This window comes from Acinonyx jubatus, chromosome D4, assembly GCF_027475565.1.
Source record: "Acinonyx jubatus isolate Ajub_Pintada_27869175 chromosome D4, VMU_Ajub_asm_v1.0, whole genome shotgun sequence".
Taxonomy (NCBI): domain Eukaryota; kingdom Metazoa; phylum Chordata; class Mammalia; order Carnivora; family Felidae; genus Acinonyx; species Acinonyx jubatus.
Genome location: NC_069391.1, coordinates 67,961,947 through 67,973,851, shown reverse-complemented (window position 1 = coordinate 67,973,851; position 11,905 = coordinate 67,961,947). Strand labels below are relative to the sequence as shown.

The 11,905-nt window shown below is 45.2% G+C and overlaps 1 pseudogene; it reads right to left on the bottom strand.

The window, feature by feature from the left end:
- Positions 1 to 563, bottom strand: LOC106978585 (dual specificity protein phosphatase 5-like; annotated as a pseudogene).
- Positions 564 to 11,905: the final 11,342 nt, after the last annotated feature.

Sequence of the window (11,905 nt, the reverse complement as noted above, 5' to 3'; positions counted from 1 at the left end):
TTAGCAGGATGTGTCTGTGCCCATGGACTCCCATTGAGTGGGTGGGCACTGGTGGAGTACCGAGGTAGGGTGTGTGCGGTAGGAACTCTTCACGTCAGGGCTCAGTGACTGCAAACGGTCTGTAAATGAAGAGCCAGCTCTCTCCCCTTGGCTGGAAGGAGTCTGGGGTGGCTGTGGAAGGCAGGATCCCAGATTCATACTGCAGGACCTGGCCCATGAGGCCAAAGTTGGGTAAGATCATACTTCTCTTCTTGATATAATGTAAGGCCTCCTTCAGGCAAGTTGCTTGGTCTTCAGGAGATAACCCATGCAGAGTTGGGTGAACAGGAGATCCTGGCATTGCAATGGACAAGAACCTTGCCTCCCTTTCCCCAAACACTGTCCAATGAAGTCTATGCATCTTAAAAGTGAGAACTAATGTCAGCCACATAGCTGTCTTCCTCAGGGATCCATTTGTAGTGTAGGTGGACCATGCTGGCCTCAGGGCTCTGTTGTGAGACATTCAGTAAGACTGTGATGTGGGGTATGGTGTGGACCTTGCACTTGGAGGCATGGTAGTCAGGTTAGTGTGGACCTTGTACTTGGATGCATGCTAAGCAGGTTGGTGAGGACCTTGCCCTTGGATGCATTGGTAGGTACTTTTGAGGTTGAGGAAAAGGCAAGAGTGCAAGTAGGCTGCCCTTCAGCTGATGTTGACCACACTGGCTGATGAGGCCTCTCTTGTTGCAATCTTCTCTTGTGAAATGGGTTGGACACCCACATAACACTGAGGATATTCTGAGTAAAAGGTCTCACATCCCACTTTGAGGAAGTCCTCAGGGCTGCAGCCAGCGGATGGAGTTCAGTGCTGCCTGGCATATTCAGCTACAGGATGGGGTGCCTGGCTGGCTCAGTCAGCAGAGCATACCACACTTGATCTCAAGGTCATGAGTTTGGGCCCCACGTTGTGGGTAGAGATTACTAAAAAAAAAAAAAAAAGGAAACACCAAGGAGACTTGACATGTTCAGCTACTGACTAGCTGCTCACCACACCTAGAAGCCCTGATCTATATATTTTAAGACTTTGAATCTATACATTATCCTGCATATTTCTTCCTATGTGGTTAAATGCAGATTCCATGCAAATTTTATCATTCTAGTTCAGAGTTGGGATAGACATATTAATGACAACATCAAAAATTCAGTTATTAATGGAGGTTAAGATTTTTGGTATGGGGTTTCCTCTTACATAACGTATCCCTGAAATGGTAATATTTGTCCTTACTTGGTCAAGTGGTATGGCTCATAATTCTAGAAATGCCAACAGTGACATTAAATTTCAAATTGGTGGCATTGAATTTAAAGAACTTAAGGGGATAGCCCAAATGCAAGTTGTTCTAACATTTTCTCTCAGTGTAAAAGTAAATGTTTAAATCACATCTTGAGCTCAATTACATTTTCAGCCATACCTATCACTACCCAATTATTTCATGTATTGGCGAAGTTTGAGATAGTATTGGAGCTCTTAAACCAGGTAGTAGAAAATCTGAAGCTGTATTATTATTTGGGGACACTGTGAAATATTGATATTTTATTCTATTTGACCTGCTGTGCTAGAAATAACGTCTGAGCAGAAAAGGACTATATTCTACATATGCACTGAAACCATCACAATCACAAATTGCCAGAACTATGTAAACTCAGGCGAGAAAACCTCAGTTTCTGAGTTTTTCTGTTAACTTTAGTCTGTTACTTATCATGTGCTTTGTTAACATTCATTAGCAGGATCCAGAACTTATCAGAAATTCCAGGTAACTTCTACTCATTCATTCGGTGCAGATTTTAATGACTAAACTGAAACAAAAGTAATCCTATTCCCTGCTTCCTCTTCTGAGGATTGAACACACTGAGATATTGTTCACCACTGTTTTCCGCTGGTGGAGGAAGAGGGCAGAAACGCCTGGGCCTTGACTCGTCCTTGTTCTATTCTCATCCTTGCTTACAAATCTTCCAGGCCCTCTGGACTCTGTTCTGGTCTTGGAGCATTTTCACCTGAACTTGGACTGGTTCTTTCACATTGCTGGGTCCTCAGCTCCCCAGTGGGCTGTCTTAGACCTCTGAGTCCTCTAGGTAGCCCACCTCTAGTTGAGGACTCAGACTGTCTTTTGCACTATAGAATCCCCTGTCCGGGCACCCAACCTGGGGGCAGCAGAGAGGAGCTATATAGCAGCTCTGAAGGCCTGGATCTTGACTCCTTATGTTATCCCCCTGAAAGGAACCTGACAGGTGCACCTAAAACTTGTGCTGGAAACAAGGAAGCTTTTAAGCCTGGCTGATGGTGTGGCTAAAGGAGTGATCTGCAAAGGGTTCCAAAAAAGTCAAGTCAAGGTGATTTTAACACCAAAAAGAGCAATGCTTATAGTGGAAAGACATCAAATACATGAAAATTCATGAGTCCATAATGATTTTTTAAAAAGAAAACTCTAGAAAACACCTCTCATATTTGCTGTGACTGAAGTGGGATTAATTCCTTACTGTGAAAGTAGTTAAGGGGAAAAGGAAGGCTTTATATTGTCTGGTAGGAATTGCATTTCAAGGTAAGTAACCAAATGCCCAGTTGAGCTATACTTTACATAACAATGCAGGCATCATATATAAGAGGAATGGTAAGATTCAAAAGGTGTGATTTGGAGACTCCTTGAGTAAGGATGATCAGCTGGCATTAAATTATTTGGTGGATAGTTGGTGAAGTGCTGGACATTGTATGGAGCCAAAGTCTCGACGTGCAGGTGACATAGTGGCACAGGGGACCATGAAGTAGCAGAATAGAGCTCAGGCCAGTTTTTTTTTAAATCAATGTTTATTTATTTTTGAGAGGCAGAGAGAGACAGAGCATGAGCAGGAGAGGGTCAGAGAGAGAGGGAGACACAGAATCTGAAGTAAGCTCCAGGCTCTGAGCTGTCAGCACAGAGCCTGACACGGGGCTTGAACTCATGAACCATGAGATCATGACCTGAGTCGAAGTCAGACACCTAACTGACTGAGCCACCCAGGTGCCCCGAGCTCAGGCCAGTTTTGATGCAAATGGGTCTATCATTTTTTTAAGTGGGTCTGCCAGCTATTATGAGCCTTTGATGTGGGATAATATGAAGTGTGTATTATCACTTCTCTTTTTGCATATGTTTTTTTTTTGCATTTTTTTTTTTGCATTTGCATTTGCATACGGTTTCTTTTTTTCTCAAGAGCTCTGAAATGAGACTGCCTGGTTTTTCTCCTGATGCTCTCACTTCTGGGTTGGGATCTTGAGCAATTTATGCAACATCTCAGAGCCTCGGTTTCCTAGACTTGATAGGGTTTTGTGAAGATCTGATAAGAATATTTGTGAAGGAGTGCCTGGGTGGATCAGTCAGTTAAGCATCCAACTCTTGATTTCGGCTCAGGTCATGATCTCATGGTTTTTGAGTTCGACCCCCGCATAGGGCTCTGTGCTGACAGGGCGGAGCCTGCTTGAGATTCTCTCCCTCTCTCTCTCTGCCCATCCCCTGCTGGCACATGTGCTCTATCTCTCTCCCTCTCTCTCAAATTAAATAAATACACTTAAAAAAAAGGATATTTGTGGAATTGTTGGACTAGGGCTGGACCTTATAACACTCAATAAATTAGCTTTATTATTATTGTAAATAATTATTTCCTGAATAAATGAATACTGTAGCCATATGTACCTATGTACCTATGTACCTATGTACCTATGTACCTCCCCTCTCCCTTCACCCAACCCAGTCCAGCCCATGAGATTCTAGACTTCTAGCAGGGGATACTTTGAGAACCTATAAATGTGTCAGAACCCAGGCTCCATATTCTTTCATCACTAACCCACCTGCAGAACCTGAGTGAGTCACTCAGTTTCCTCATCATGAGCCTAGAAAAGAGGTGGGCAGAGTGGACGATGTGTAGAGCGTGTGGCATGTGAGGGAGAAAGATGACGCAAACCTGGTAGGAAGGTATTATTCAGCATGACCCAGGGGACAACGTATATAAGATAAAATATAATGTTTCCCCCACTCAGGGGACAGCACAATGACCTTACTTTTCTTAAAATTTCCAAAATAAAACTGAGGGCTGCCTTGATTCTATCCCTTCCAGGATTGAGTGAACAAATATTTGTTTACTAAATTCTTTAAATTTGGGTGGCTCAGTTGGTTGGTCGTCTGACTTCAGCTCGGGTCATGATCTCACAGTTCGTGGGTTTGAGCCCTGCATCGGGCTCTGTGCTCTCAGCTTAGAGCCTGCTTCGGATTCTGTGTCTCCCTCTCTCTCTGCCCCTCCCCGACTCGCACTGTGTCTCTCTCTTTCAATAATAAAATAAACATTAGAAAAATCCTTTAAATTTTTAATGATAATTCTTATTCCAGAATAAAAATTCCCTTGCCCTTATCCCCTTATACAACAGTACAAGGACTACATTGATTGCCTGCTTCCCCTACTACACTGTAACCTCCACGAAGGCAGAGATCTTTATTTTGCTGGCTCATACATCCCCACACCTACAGCGGTACCTGGCGTATAGGTAATCCTTTGCGTATATTATCTTAATTGTTCACAAATCTTACTAAGTTATTAGCATGGGTATTGATTGCTCTTATAACATATGGGGCTTATGTCTGCAGCCTGTCAAATGGGTATATTCACTTGTCTCCACCCAAGACTGTTTTGAGTCAGGGAAACAACAGAGCTGTTTAAGAGTGTGGGTGAGGCCTGATGTAAGTATGTGTAATACGTGTCACACTGCAAAGCAGGTTGGGTTTTGCCCAGACAACCCAACTCGGGCCGTCTGCCTTGAAGACTTGGGCTTTTCCTGCTGTTGCCTGTCTTCCTTTGGCATCTCCAACTCCCTAACGAATATTTACTCAGAACTTATCATGAGTTACTCACCATTCTAGACCCCTGGCAGTCATCAGCGAGCAAAACGAAGAAAGATCTCTGACCTGAAATGTGGGACATGGAATTTGAGACAAAGGGCTGAAAGGTCGTGCAGAAAATTTTGCCTGAGCTCCTGAATGGAGTCACAGTTGCCTGAGATGGGGGAGTCTGTGGCGGGCAGCCTTCAGGGCAGAGACGGGAGTCCAGCTCTTTAAACATCTGTAGAAGGACTCCTTGCTTTTCCCCTGTCCCACCAGAATGTTCTACCACACAATCTGCCTCAGCATTAAAAGCTGTTCTCCAGATGGAGCCTTATCTATCAGTCCTTGTACTTCAGTTCAATCTCAATCTTTGCTTCAAGAATGGCTCTCATTTTTGGTTGGTTCAAATGCAATCCCAAGTGCAGGAGTTTTGAGTGGGAGGGGTTGCAGTGTAGTGGTCTTTAAGCAATAGACAGGCAGCAGTCAGGTGAAAATAAAGGGGACCATTTCATCTGTAAGTGCCCGTGGCACCACTACCAATCAGATTGGAAGAATATGAATTAAATTTGTGGCAATAAGTGCAGAGCACGAGAAGGAAGGATGGGTCCGTGGCCAAGGGGTCCTTGACAACAGAATTGTTTGTGTGTTCAATTCTTCCTTTCTTCCTTCCTGTCTATTTTTTTTTGTTTCTTTATTTATGAGAGATAAGAGACAGCATGAGTGGGGGAGGGGCAGAGAGAGAGGGATCCACACAATCTGAAGGAGGCTCCAGGCTCTGAGCACAGAGCCCAGTTCAGGGCTTGAACTCACAAACTGTGAGATCATGACCTGAGCCAAAGTCGGACGCTTAACCGACTGAGCCACCCAGGCACCCCACTGTTTGGATTCTTTAGAAAAGGAATGTTATAGTACCAACTGGCTTAAATGTTAGTAGCCAGTTCTGGCTGGTGGGAACATGGGTGTTTATTATTTTACTTTTGCACTTTCTGTGTGGTAAGCATATAGATTAGAACAGGAGGTAGTGGTTAAGAACAGATTACCTGGGTTCAGTTTCAGTTCTGTTACTTATTAGCTGTGTGACCTTGGCCAGTGACTCAGCCAGTCTCTCTTTTTTCATGTTATAAAGATTGGGCTGAGGTTATACGGAAAGTGGCCAGATGAATGCTTGGCACATAACTAAGGGCTATTGAAGTGTTAGCTGTTATTGTTCCTAGAATTAAGAATGTAGTTATAAGTAGGGGCCCCTCCGTGGCTCAGTCGGTTCAGCGTCTGACTTGGGCTCAGGTCTCGATCTCAGGGTTTGTGAGTTGGAGCCCTGCATGGGGCTGGCTCTGCGCTGTCAGATCGGAGTCTGCTTCAGATCTTCTGTCTCCCTCCCTCTCTGCCCCTCGCCTGCTTGCGCATGCACACTCTCATTCTCTCTTCCTCTCTTTCTCAAAAATAAACATTAACAATTTTTTAAAAAGAATATAGTTATAAGTCATTATAAATTAATCACCAAAAGATTCATAGGATTTTATAATTGCAAAGAAATCTTGCAGTCTTGATCAAAGGAGTTCTTCTGTGTTCCCAAGACTCCTTCAACGTGGGCCCATGTGTGGAGTGTACTGTGAGACCATGAGCAAGAAGGAGTAGAGGGGAGACCTGCTGTGTGGATGCGCAGAGTGTTCACGTGATTCCCTCAGTGACGTCCCAGAAAAAAAAGAGCCCTTCCTTGCGGTTCTAGGAAGAATTAATAATATATATGCGGGAAGCATGAATTCCAGGAAGCAAGACACAGGCTTTTTCACACCTTTCTATACAGTAAGTTTCCTTCCTTCCTTCCTTCCTTCCTTCCTTCCTTCCTTCCTTCTCTTTCCTCCTTTCCTTCCTTCCTTCCTTCTTTCCTCTTTCCTCCTTTCCTTCCTTCCTTCCTTCCTTCCTTCCTTCCTTCCTTCCTTCCTTCCTTCCTTCTTTCCTTCCTCTTTTTTCTCTTTTTCTTTTCTTTCTTTCTTTCTTTCTTTCTTTCTTTCTTTCTTTCTTTCTTTCTTTCTAATTGTTTCCTTGCTGCCCTTATCCATCTTTTAGTAATCACCCTTGCCATCTATGTATGCAAGGATGATTAGTGGATTAGCCTCACTACAGATGTGGATTATTTAAATGAGTGTGTATCTTAAAATTTTTTTTAATGTTTTTATTTATTTTTGAGAGAGAGAGAGAGACAGAGTGTGAGCAGGGGAGGGACAGAGAGAGAGAGGGAGAGAGAGAAGCCCAAGCCAACTCCAGGATCTGAGCTGTCAGCACAGAGCCCAATTCGGGGCTTGAGCTCATGAACCCTGAGATCATGACCTGAGTCAAAGTCAGATGCTTAACCTACTGAGCCACCCAGGTGCCTCTAAATGAGTGTGTATCTTGAAGCTGTTTTTTCCTCCTTCAATTAGTTTGTAAACCAAATGCATTTCTACTATCTTTGCTGAGAGGAAATTACATCTTATTTGTATATTGTCTCTGAAGTTCAATGACACCTCCAAGCATGTTTATTCATTTCTGATTTCACATTTAGAATAGGAAAGCAAAGAGCTCAGCTTTGAGTCTTTAGAGGGAAAATACTCATGAATGCACATAGACTGAGTCATAATTCCCTCTGTGACTCATATCTCTTTGTACCTTTTGTTTTTCTTCTCCACTCACTGCTCTCTGTTTCCTCACTATTTCTTCAAAGTATTCTCACTTTAAACCTGACTTTCATTTCCTAAGAGGCTTGAACTGTTGAAATTAACATTGGTTACCGGTCATGTGTTGCTGGTGGAAGCAGTTAGTGTGCAGGGTGCTCTGTGCCATTCTGGAATAATAACCTCAGATCTAATCAGACACCAGCTGAGAGAAGAGTCTACACTCACTAAACCCACTTCATCTGCAGGTCACTTCTTAGTTCTTTGTGCCTCATCACATTACAGAATCTTTACCAATGTCACCAACGACTTCTCCTTGCAAATCCGTGAAGCCTTGGCCCTCCCCGGCCTGATACTGGCTCTCTGCCCTCCCTAGCCCAGTTGCCCTGCACTTTGGCCACCCTTCCCTCGGTCCTCCTCCCTCACCACTCCCTCTTAGTTGCGTTTGTGACTCCCCTTCCCCTACCCGCCCTTGGGGTGTCCCTAGGGCTGGGTTCCTTTTACTCTGCCATCGGTGTGTGACTCAGTTTCTTAGATGAGATCAATGCATGGTATCTCCTGAAATCATCCAAACATTTGCATGCATGCTGTGATAAAAATGAAAATAAAAATGCATCTGGTCTTTGTTCCTATTCTTGGCACAGAGTTCTTGAAACCTGTGTAAATCTCTAAGTGATAAGGGCACTAGGACCATCTTTTGTTCTATGGAGGTGACTCTGGGTGGGCTCCTGGATGGCTCCTGGATGGGGCCAGTCACCAGAAAGACCTGCCATGATGAGAAGCTTGGGATTTTCATCTCCAACTCCCATTCTCCAGAGAGGGAGTGGGGCTGGAAATGGAGTAATTCATCAGTCCTGCATATGATCATGCCTCCATAAAAACACCAATATTATGAGGTTCAGAAGGCTTCTGGGCTGGTGTACACATAGACATACACGGAGAGTGGTGTGCATGGGGAGGGCGTGGAAGCATTGCACCCCTTCCCACATACCTTGCTGTATGCCTCTCTTCTTTCTGGATGTTCACCTGTATCTATTATCATATCATTTCCTAATTAACTGGCAAATAGTAAGTAAACTGTTTTCCCGAGTTCTGTGAACCTTCTGGCAAATTAATTGAACCTGGGGAGGGGGTCGTGGAAACCTCTGGTTTAGAGTCTATTGGTCAGAAGCACAGACGACAAACTGGACCTGTGACTGGCATCTGAGGTGTGTCTGTGGGGGGCAGTCTTGTGGGACTGAGCCCTTCACCTGTGGGATCTGACACTATCTCCAGGTAGATGGTGTCAGAATTGAGTTAAATTGTAGGACACCCAGCTGGTGTCACAGGATTGCTTGGTGTGGGGGAAAAGCCCCCAGATCCGGTGTCAGCAGTGTTGTGAGCTGATAGTTTTGTGAGTCAAGGGGAAGCACAGGCAGAGAACAGGTGTCTCTTCTGTGTGTGTCTGACTGATGTGTTTTCCTGGGGAAAGGGTCTCAAACTCTCATCATTCTTAGGAATCGATAAGAAGTGGGGTGGGGAAGGAGGAAATGAGGGAAGGACACAGGTGGAGCCCAAATTTGCAGGTGGCAGGTGCTCCACACCCATATTAGGAAACTGCCCCTTGGACATCTCCACCTGATGATCCCACAGGCACCTCCAACAATGTGACTAAAACGGAAATCAACCCCCCAAACAGGTTCGGGTTCCTATTTTTTTCCACCTGTGCCTGGCATTGCCATTCACCCTGCTTCCCAAGTCAGAGCCTGGAGGGAGAGTTTAGCTTGTTAATTTGCTCTCACATCTCATACCCAACCAATCACCAGTTTTCCCTCTCTGTCCCCTGTTTTCTTTTCACCCTTCAGCACCTGCCCAGTTCAGATACTCACCTAAACCATAGCCAGAGTTTCTTTGCCAACATCTTGCCTCTCATTTGTCTAGTTATCTTCACGTGGCTGCCCAAGAAGTATTTCATACATGGACATTCATTCTTGTCATTCTCATGTCCAATATTCTTCAGGGTCTTGCCATTGCTCACAGAAAAAGACACTTGAGCCAGCTAAGGAAGGCCTTGGCCCTTGCCTACCACTTTCCATGATCTTCCATTCTCCAGCATGATTTGGTCAGCAATGCTGAACTCCTTGTGGCCTCCAGAACATGCTAAGCTTTCCTGCTCTGCTTTGCACATGGAATTTCTGTCGGGAACATCACCTCCATCTTCTTACCTCCTCCTTCATTTTCTATATCCAATCCAGGCAAAGTTCCCCCACCCCCACCTTTGAAGCCTCCCCTTCAAGGGATGTGTCTTCTGTAATACATCCTGGCTTTCCCAGGTGAATTAGGCCAGGATCCTGGGATCTGCCCACTTCCCAGGTAGGCCCACCTAGGTACCCACTCCAAGTTTCACACCCCTCTTATACTGCATTTTCCTTTTATACTGGAGTGAGGCTCTACATCCTTAAATGATTTACACAGGGCAGCACTCTGGCTCTACGTATAAAGAACTGAAGCAAGATTAATAGAAGGATCAAAAAGAGAGCTGATATGCAGAGGTCTGGGCATCCATATCTTCCCAAGCTAAAAGGGAGTGAAGGGGGTGTGTGGCGAAATTTACAATTCACAGGTGGTATTCACTCATTTAATTTCATCTGTATCATCCATTGCACTGTTACATATTGAGATTTATTTATTTGTTACATGTTGAAATCCCCTGTTGCTTGTTTAATCCCCTAGATTAATCCCCTGGATTAAACAAGATAGCAAAGTGGTTTTCTACCCAGATCTTCCTTAGAGCACAGCACTAACTAGGAGGAAAACTCCAGAAGTTCTCCATCAGTGAAGAAAGAATTCTTAACAACAGGCAAACAAGGTAATACCTTTCTATTGTTAAGAATTCAGTACTTTATTTATTTTTTCTTTTTCAACAACTGGAAGCCTGCATCTCCTACTCTCCTTCAGGCATTTTGCCCACCCCCACCCCTCCCCAACTCTGGCAACTACTAGTTTGTTTTCTGTATGTATGGGTCTGTTTCTGCTTTTTGTTTGTTGATGTATTTGTTTCATTTTTTAGAGTCCACATATAAGTGAAAGCATATGGCATTTGTCTTTCTCTGTTTTATTTTACTTAGCATCATAAAGAATTCAATACATTTTTTGAATGAATGTGCAAAACAAGGAACCAAAAAGAAGACATTTTCTAATAAGTCGTATAAAGATGATTACTTCATCATGCCTTTGAGTAAGTAGGGTGCCCGTCAGGCACTAGCTTCTCTCCTAACAGCTGGAGAGAGAATGGCGAGTGACCGCAAACACTTTCGTGGTGCTGTGTGCCAGGCATGGCTCTAAATGCCACCGCCTACTGGATCCTTACAATAGTCGGCGGTGCTGTTCATTATCCCATTTCATGGCAGCTGAAGTACAAGCGGGTTAGATTGCTTGCTTGTTCTCTGTTAGAGCAGGATTCAAACCCAGACAGACATGATCCAGAGTCTGTGCTCTGAGCGCCTGCACCACGCTGCCTTTCCCTCCAGTCCCCGGTATCCACCACCCCTAGCTTTGGTTCATCTATGAACAGGGTTCTCATAAGCTCATCGCATGTATTAACACCTGTAATCCTCGCAATAACCCTGAGGCCCGTTCTATTACTTTCCCCTCAGCCCTGCTGGTTGTGGGCGTGGCCCAGAGAGGGTGTGCCCGGTGGGCGTGGTCTGTGTGGGTGGCCGGGATGGGCGGGACCTGAGCCGCAAGTGGAAACGCTCTGGAGGTCCTATATACCACCTTACTCCCTTGCTAGAGGGTGGGGAAGACTATAGCCAACTCAACACTTTTGGAGTTGGGATCTTCTGAGTTAGTTCAGGGGACACACGCGGCATCCTGTGTTGAGGGAACACTGTGGTTCAGAAGAGGCTTCAGGCTCTCACCAGCTGTGTGATGGATGGGGGGGGGGGGGGGGTCCTTGACCTTTCTGTCTCAGGGCTGGCTGAGAGGGCTGGAGGGGTAAACAGCCAGTAAACCGTACCCGTTTCTGCGTTGGCGATCTCAGACACATCCTTGGGAAGAATTCAGACCAGATCACTCTACTGAAAACCCTCCTGGCCACTTGGAAGCGTCTTTGGTCAGGTGTTGTTCTTCTCCCGCTCCTGGCTCCTCTGCTGACGCGGCTCTTGGCCGGGTTCTCTTCATTCCCTGCAGAGCTCCTCTTCCCCTCCAGACCCTGGAGGGCGCTGCTCCTCTCCACGTTGTCTCTCTCAGGGCGAACCGTCCCTCCGCCACCAGGGGGCTTTCCAAATCGCTCCTCTGAGCTCTGTTTTGATCTCCAGTTCTGCCTGGCAGTTTTTGTTCCCAAGTTTTCTTCTCGGGTTACAAAGCACAATGGGCCACATGCTCTCTAATACT